At 42.3% G+C, this 7,992-nt stretch overlaps 1 protein-coding gene across 3 annotated transcripts in view; it reads left to right on the plus strand.

Annotated features, from left to right (window-relative positions):
• The first annotated feature begins 534 nt into the window (after window positions 1-534).
• The window catches only part of sha (shavenoid), a 208,662-nt gene continuing 201,204 nt past the window's right edge, over window positions 535-7,992 (plus strand). For all 3 annotated transcript variants that reach the window (XM_076190139.1, XM_076190141.1, XM_076190140.1), the window contains exon 1: window positions 535-915. The gene's annotated coding sequence lies outside the window, so the exon portion shown is untranslated. The remainder of the gene's footprint in view (window positions 916-7,992) is intronic.

A 7,992-nucleotide genomic window follows, 5' to 3' on the forward strand; every position in this document is an offset into this window, starting at 1 on the left:
TGAATTTGATGAAAGTCAAAATGTAATTCATGTAGACAATACGGATATATGCCTACACGATCAATTCTAAGTATCTTGGTATAACTCTATATCATGAACCATATATGCATATTTTTTGCCCCTCCTACAAAAATTCCTGAGGCTAAAGGCAAAATTCAATTTTAATTGCAGAACGTTTGTAAAAGTAGAATAATACACAGCAATATATGTCTTCAGTTTATATTTTCCTTGTATAATGGCATTTGTAAATGAACTGTGTGGATGAATGGACCATTAATCGTGTCGATATTTCCACATTCTTCTTGTCAGCATTACCCTCCCCACAAAATCAAAAGCACACCTCGAAATGTTCAATTGCCGTAATGTTTAGCTTTGATTATCTGTGTTCAACAGTTGGCAGGAAACATTTGCGCTTAAGAAATATTGCAATTGAGTAAAAATATAATAATTTTGTATCACGAATGTAGACGTTTATGTACTTTCCCACTAGATGGCTCTGCAGATGTAAACAAACCTCTTCGCGTTGAGGTCTTCAGTTGGCGGTCGACTGCCTAAAGAGAAGGACGACAGGGTGTAGAAGCCGGAGTGCGTTTTCGTCTGACTGGTGTTATGTTTAATCATGATTACTTGTTCTACACTTGTGAGATAACGAGAAAATAATAAGTGATATTATCTATAACCAGTGCTTATGTTTTTTAACGAAAATGGAAGCTAAAAGGGCAATGTGACAGAAAATATACAGTATTAAAACTACAAGTGAAATATTCATTCCATTTATGATCTTCGACATATTTGTATAAATCAAGTGAGCAAAAAATAGGTATAGTCATTAAACTGAAAGAGAAATTGAGTGACATTGTAATCTGGAGCGTAATGAATTAAAGTCTGCAGAGTCTGTGTTCTTTCTTACAAAAGGTAAGGTGATTATTTTCCGGTGTCGTTCGTTGCAGTTTGTTTAATGTCTTTCGCCATTAAGGGTATCAATAGAACAGTCTGTTCATTGCAGTGACTGCTGACGTCGGATCTAGATGTTTGAAACTGTACAGATGTAACAAGCACACGCACTTACACACCTCACAAGCCAGAGAACCGGGGTTCGATTCCCCGGCCGGGCGGAGATAAGTTGGGTTTGTCTCCTTTCACGTGTAACCCCTGTTCACCTAGCAGTGAGTAGGTACGGGACGTTAGTCAAGGAGTTGTGACCTTGCTGTCCCGGTGTGTGGTGTGTGAGTGGTCTCAGACCTACCCAGAGATCGGCAAATAATGAGATCTGAGCTCACTGTCGTAGGATGGTGTCTGGCTGTCTCGACAGAGACTGCAGCAGATCCGAGGTCAATACACACACACACACACACACACACACACACACACACACACACACACACACACACACACACACACACACACACACACATCTACAGAAGAGATCTGAAGAAAAACAGTTTTCCACATAGAGTGGTAGACACTTGCAACAAACTGGACAAGGAAATAGTGTACGTAAAAACCATTCATGAGTTTAAAAGCAGACTAGACACTGCGAGATACAAAGGCGGGACATCACGAGCATAGCTCCCCTTCCCGCAAAATACAACTAGGTAAAACTAGGAAAATACACAAATACACATAGAGACACACACACACTGTCTCTACGGCGGTCCGGGTTCGAATCCTGCCCGGGGCTGAAATTAATTTCAGTATAGCTGAGGTTCGAGTCGTTACTCCAACTCTCGTGGGCAGGGAGTTGGGTGTGTGTGTGCGTGTAAGGTCAAAGTATTACACATAGATCGGTCATACGAGCTCTGAGCTCTCCCCCGGGAGGGAAATAGCTGTCGATCACGAGTCCAACACGTGATCCAAAGACCAAGGTGAATCACACACGCACACACATGCACACACACACACACACACACACACATTTGGAAAGTAAAAGACGGGACCCCTTGAGCGTTGCTCCTTCCCTGTATACAGCAAACAGGTAAACTGTATTAGATGTACATACACACACTCGATAGCGCAGTGGTAGCATTCGTGGCCGCCACTACGGCGGTCTGTGTTCAAATCCCGCCCAGGGCTGAAATGATTTCAGTATCTTTGCGCTCCGAGTCGTTACTCCAACTCTCGTGGGCGGAGAGTTGTGTGTGTGCCGTGTGTCTGCGTGTAAGGTCACAGCATTATCCATAGATTGGTCATATATAAGCTCTGAGCTCTCTTTCGGGAGGGAAATAGCTGTCGATCACGAGTCCACCACATGATCCAAGATCTTGGTGAATCTCATGCATCCATGCTCCATGGCAAGAAGAGACGGAACCTCACGAACATTGCTCCTCTGTACACTGCAATTCGTTAAATACCTGTACATACATACACGCGCGCGCACACACAAATGTATGTATATATATATATATATATATATATATATATATCGTGAAAACCACGGTTGGAGTAAAAAGACTGGAGACTGAATCTATGTATTTCGATTGCAAACTGCAATCCTCTTCAGTAGTTTTCACGTGATTGACAAATGTGGAACTACATTTTTCTACAGTGATATATATATATATATATATATATACATATATATACACGCACACGCACAATACACACACACACGTTCACATATCTATACACAAGACACGTATAAACATATATAAATACACGTACATGCATGTATACGCACATATGCATACATACATGTACACGCACACATACATACATGTACACGCACACATACGTACACACGCATACACGACTTTAAGAAAGAACTGGATGCGGAAAGATACAACTGCGGGGCCCTACGAGCATAGCTCTTCTCCCGCAAAATACAATCTAGGTAAATACATACAAGAACTTTCTCACAAATATATTCACACAGATACACATCCCGCTGAATAAAGCTTCACGATACTGCAAACAGTTCCTGTTCTCCTTGAGGAGAGAGAATGGAGGCGTCGTGTGTGTGTGTGTAATGTCACAGCATTACCTATCACACGAGAGGTCAGAGTAATGAACTCTGAGCTCTCATCCGGGAGGGTAAAACTCTATCACGGAGTCCAGCATGTGATCCAAGACCATGGTATCTTTCCTTTCTCTCTCTCTCTCTCTCTCTCTCTCTCTCTCTCTCTCTCTCTCTCTCTCTCTCTCTCTCTCTCTCTATATCTCTCTCTCTCTCTCTCCCTTCCTCTCTCTCCCTCTCTCTATCTCTCTCTCTCTCCTCTCTCTCTCTCTCTCTCTCTCTCTCTCTCTCTCTCTCTCTCTCTCTCTCTCTCTCTCTCTCTCTCTCTCTCTCTCTCTCTCTCTCTCTCTCTCTCTCTCTCTCTCTCTCTCTCTCTCTCTCTCTCTCTCTCTCTCTCTCTCTCTCTCTCTCTCTCTCTCTCTCTCTCTCTCTCGTAGAGTATGGCGTATGGTCAGATGAAAGACGCTCAAGGGGTTTACACCACGAGGCTCTTAACCCCAACCGAGGTTGGCACCCATGCCTTAGGTGCTCGGACTTCCAGGGAAGATAGCAGTCGCCGGGGGCCGTCGGGGCTCGAACCTGGGCGCGTGCCGTATTGAAGCGAGATCGAAATAGACGCGCCAAAGAGGTACTCTTATTAGCCAAAAGTGTCTCTCCTCTTTCTCCCCTTTTAATAAAATCTTGAGGCGTCAACTGAAGAAAATTGTCTGGGGATAACCTAAACGAAATGCATAAAGCTCGTCATCGCAGCAAATGTATGAACATTGTGAACAACCCTGTAGTGGTTGGTCGTCACGTTCAGCTGAATTCGGTCCTGGGGAATCCAAACAACATGACCATTTGAGTGGGAGCGTGCGTTTGGCAACGCGTGTCGCAAGTTATGGTCTACATCGCTGTGCAATGTTTCTTTACTATGAATCGAAACTATGACAATTAGTTCATTTACTTACCTTTTCCATTACGAGATGCTAACCAGTTTCTGGATATGGAATCCTAGAACGTCGTCAAGATTCGCAACTCTGGAGTACCTGAGGAGAGAGAGAGAGAGAGAGAGTTTGGGCTGATCTTAATCTCATTCTGAGATTAGGTTAAGTTAAATTAATGATCATCAGTGTTTGGGCGATTTATATTTACAAACTCGTTTCTGGGGTTCCTACTCTTTATGTAATATGGCGTCGGTTTTCTTGAAGATCTGTTAAATTATTTTTGTTATAATCTTATTGACAAGTTGGGTCGGCTGTTGATGTACAGATGGCGTGCGTGAGGACTGAGGGGAAAGTATCGGGGAAGGAATTAAGCTGAGGACTGCGGAAGCCAGGCTGGACGTGAGTCAAGGGAAAAGTGAAATCCATCAATTAGCATAAATAAAAGAAGTAGGTTGGTCACTGTGTACTTTCGCGGGTGCACATTCGCGTGTATGCGTTCGTGTCTGTACGTTCACGTGTGTGTATGTTCGTGTGTGTACATCCTTACCCTGTCCTTACTCTTATTCATCAAAGGTTCCCTATTTCACTGACGTCATCATTACCCTGTGATGTGATCTTTTGCTTCTATTCTGGCTGGTGTCGGGCGATGTTAATCATCTAAAAGACACTTTCGGGGGATGCGGAATGAATACTTGGAAACCTCTTTGATGTGGCCCGTGTAGGGATCGAGCCCGAGACCGGGACGATAAGGGCGAACGAAGCCCGAAAGGACGACGTAATGATTGGGCTCTTGAAGCGCCATCATCGGGGCAAAAGAAGGATCTGACAAGTCTGATGGAATGATTGGTTCCCTGCTATATCAGCTAGGTGGTGCTTAAGTATGTGGTCGGTCTTTTTCTCTCTCTCTCTCTCATACTCTCTCGTTCTTTCTCTCTTGATCTCTCTTCGATTTCTGTTTGTAAGTTGAGGGTACAAAATTCTTCAGTTAAAGTCTCATTAGAGACTGAGAGATGAGAAAGAATGAGAAAGAGGAGAGAGAGAGGGGCACGAACAAAATTGCCTTCAAAGTGCAAAATAGCACTGTAAGCCACTGTAACTCAAGAACTTTTTTTTGTATCATGAGTTCTTCCCCCGGATGAATGAAATCGCCTGGCGGCAGCGAGTTAAAGAAGCTCCAAACGCGGAGAGAAGATTATTTGAGACGGAGAGTGTAGGTTGGTCGCTTTAGCTGAATGAAATGGCCAGGCGGCAGGCGAATTAGTCGTATCGACAAAGAACACAGCAATACCTCCGAATTGGGAGGCATGGACTGCCTAATTTTTTATGTTGTCAGTGTCTTAGGGACTTTGGTGGCTCTTTTTGAGTCTTTCTTTTACTACCACCTCTTCTCTTCCTTCTCGTCCTCCTTTCATTCTTCCTGCCGTTCGTTTTTCCTCCTCCTCCTCCTCATCTTCTTTCTTTTCATCTTATTCTTCTTCCTCTTCTCTTCTGCTGCTCTCCTTGAGTCTCTCTTTCGCCACCTCTTTATTTCTCCACCTCTTCGGTGCGATTATGTCCCCAAAGATAGAAGCGCTGGTTAGTGCCGACGGATTTCTACATCTTCCGTAAGTCAGTCATCTGGAAACACAAGTTGTGGATTTTCTTTAAGCCTTTCGATCTAGTGATGTTATTACGCTATTGTGATAGGTTGGCTAATATATTTCTGACTCAGGATTGGTAGAACTTCTCAGTACAATATCAGTAAATCTTATTGACAAGCAGAACATTGTCAGCTATATTGATGATATATTGACCATGTGATGCCGATATTGATGGTGAGAGAGGTGATTTTATAATCAATAATAAGAATGTTCCCATTGTCATATTGTCACTTGATATTTATTGCATCGGAGCAGTGACGGTTAGAAATTAGAATTTTGAATTGCGCGGGAATTGTAACGACAATAACGGTCATTCTTCCGGCTTCTCGACTTTCGAAGTTCGACTGACATTCAATTCTTCGGTTCGCTTGTTGACCACTTTCGTAACCAATCAACAAAATTAGACGTTGATGTTGGTGGTGGTGGGGGCGGGGGGCGGTGGGGGGAATGCTCCTTTTGCGGACGCATAACCATGCTTTGTACTCTCTCTTCACTGTACAGAATAAGTTGGTCTATCATTGATGAATACATAGATGAGTGAAATAGATCAATGAATACATAAATCTACATACTTTATCATGTGTTTTATAACAGAATATTTATCTTGTTTCAAATTACAGTATTCCCATTTGTCTTTTTTGCATAATTAGATGAACAAATAGATTAATAGATAAACAAGTAGATATATTTTTTTATATATTTATCACTGTATTTCACAACAGAACTTGTACCATATTTCAAATTGCAGTATTTCTATTTCCTGGATAATTAAGTAAATTGATAAACGAATAAATGCCTCTGTATACTTTTTCTCGTGTTTTCATCAGAATATGTAGCATATTTCAAATTACTGTAGAGTATTCCAACCTGTCAATTTTTTTAGCATCATTATATTTTATTTTACCTTCTGTTCTTACTTGCTGAGCCATGTTGAAATTTGCAGTAAATTATACGACAAGGTATTGTAATTCATGTGTATTCTGATTTCAAACAGTATTTTGTAAGCCTATAAGTATTTTGATATGTTCAAGTCGATGAAAAGATATTACACGAAGACTTGGGGAAAAATTCATAAATTGTACAATTCATTACATTTTGCTCTCTCCCAAACCCGTCCTTCCTCTCGTCAGTGTCGCTCTCAAAACGTGACATTTGACGTTTCGCTTTTGTTTTCCACTTTTCTTTTCGGAAATCACTTTCTTCGAACTAATCATAAATCTCCAAAAAATTAATTTGTTTGTCTTTATTTTCTATTTTGCTATTTATTGATCCATTTATTATTCTATTTATCGTACCATTTCACTTTTCATTCATTTGTTCGTTTATTTTTTCAAGGGGACTGATACAGATGTATGTACTTGTGATAAGATTTCACCATGGCCTTGGATCACGTACTGGACTAGTGGTCGACGGTTATCATCTTCCTAGACGAGAGCTGAGAGCTTATACACAGACTGATCAGTGGGTAATGGATGATGTAGCTTACACACACTGTACATCCCCATTTTGCACAAGGGGAATAGTAAAGGCTTGCATTTTTTTTAAGGTTTCAACACTGTATAAATAGCCATGTGCGTGTGTGTGCGTTCGTGCGTGTGCATGTATGTACGTGTGTGTTCACGTATTTCTTCCGCCACTGTTCGAGCTCAAACAATGACTTGTTTTGACCTCTTTAATGCTGACAACGTAGACCAACGTTTCATTAAATTATTATATGATCAATCACCACTGCCAGTGGAGTATAAATAAGGGTGGATGTAGGGAACCCCGATGAAGGTATGTGTGTATACGTGAGAGAGAGAGAGAGAGAGAGAGAAATAACATGACATTCGACGGTACATTGACCTGAGGGTTGCCTGGTTTCTCTCTCTCTCTCTCTCTCTCTCTCTCTCTCTCTCTCTCTCTCTCTCTCTCTCTCTCTCTCTCTCTCTCTCTCTCTCTCTCTCTCTCTCTCTCACTCTCACTCTCACTCTCACTCTCACTCGATTATCGCTTAACGATGATCTAGAGCTCTAACTCTTTGTTTTTGAATGTTGGGGCTGTTTTGCTTCGAGCTGCTGCAAAGTACGAGGCTGATAATCAATTTAATCGAACCTACAACCAACGCGTTGAGCCAGACAGGGTGCCAGGAAGTAGGATGTAGCTGTGGTAGGCTAATGGTTAGTTAATCGCATCGAGCAACCCGGTTTAAGTTAACACGCTCTCGGATCAACTAGGAGCTTAACGGGTTTAATCCCGTTTAACCTCTCTACTGGTGTTTCCTACTCGCACTCGAGTTAAGCCTGGCGATCTCGCCTGGCTGGCTGTTTCATTCAGCCGGAGGGAACCTTCCCCCCCAGCCATCTTGTTCGACGAAATGATAAAGTGCTCTTGTAGAGGTCCTCCTCCTCCTCCTCCTCCTCCTCCTCCTCCTCCTCCTCCTCCTCCTCCTCCTCCTTTTCCTCCTCCTCCTTTTCCTCCTCCTCCTTTTCCT

The sequence above is a fragment of the Oratosquilla oratoria genome, chromosome 9 (assembly GCF_046742065.1).
Source record: "Oratosquilla oratoria isolate Oo_2021 chromosome 9, ASM4674206v1, whole genome shotgun sequence".
NCBI lineage: Eukaryota > Metazoa > Arthropoda > Malacostraca > Stomatopoda > Squillidae > Oratosquilla > Oratosquilla oratoria.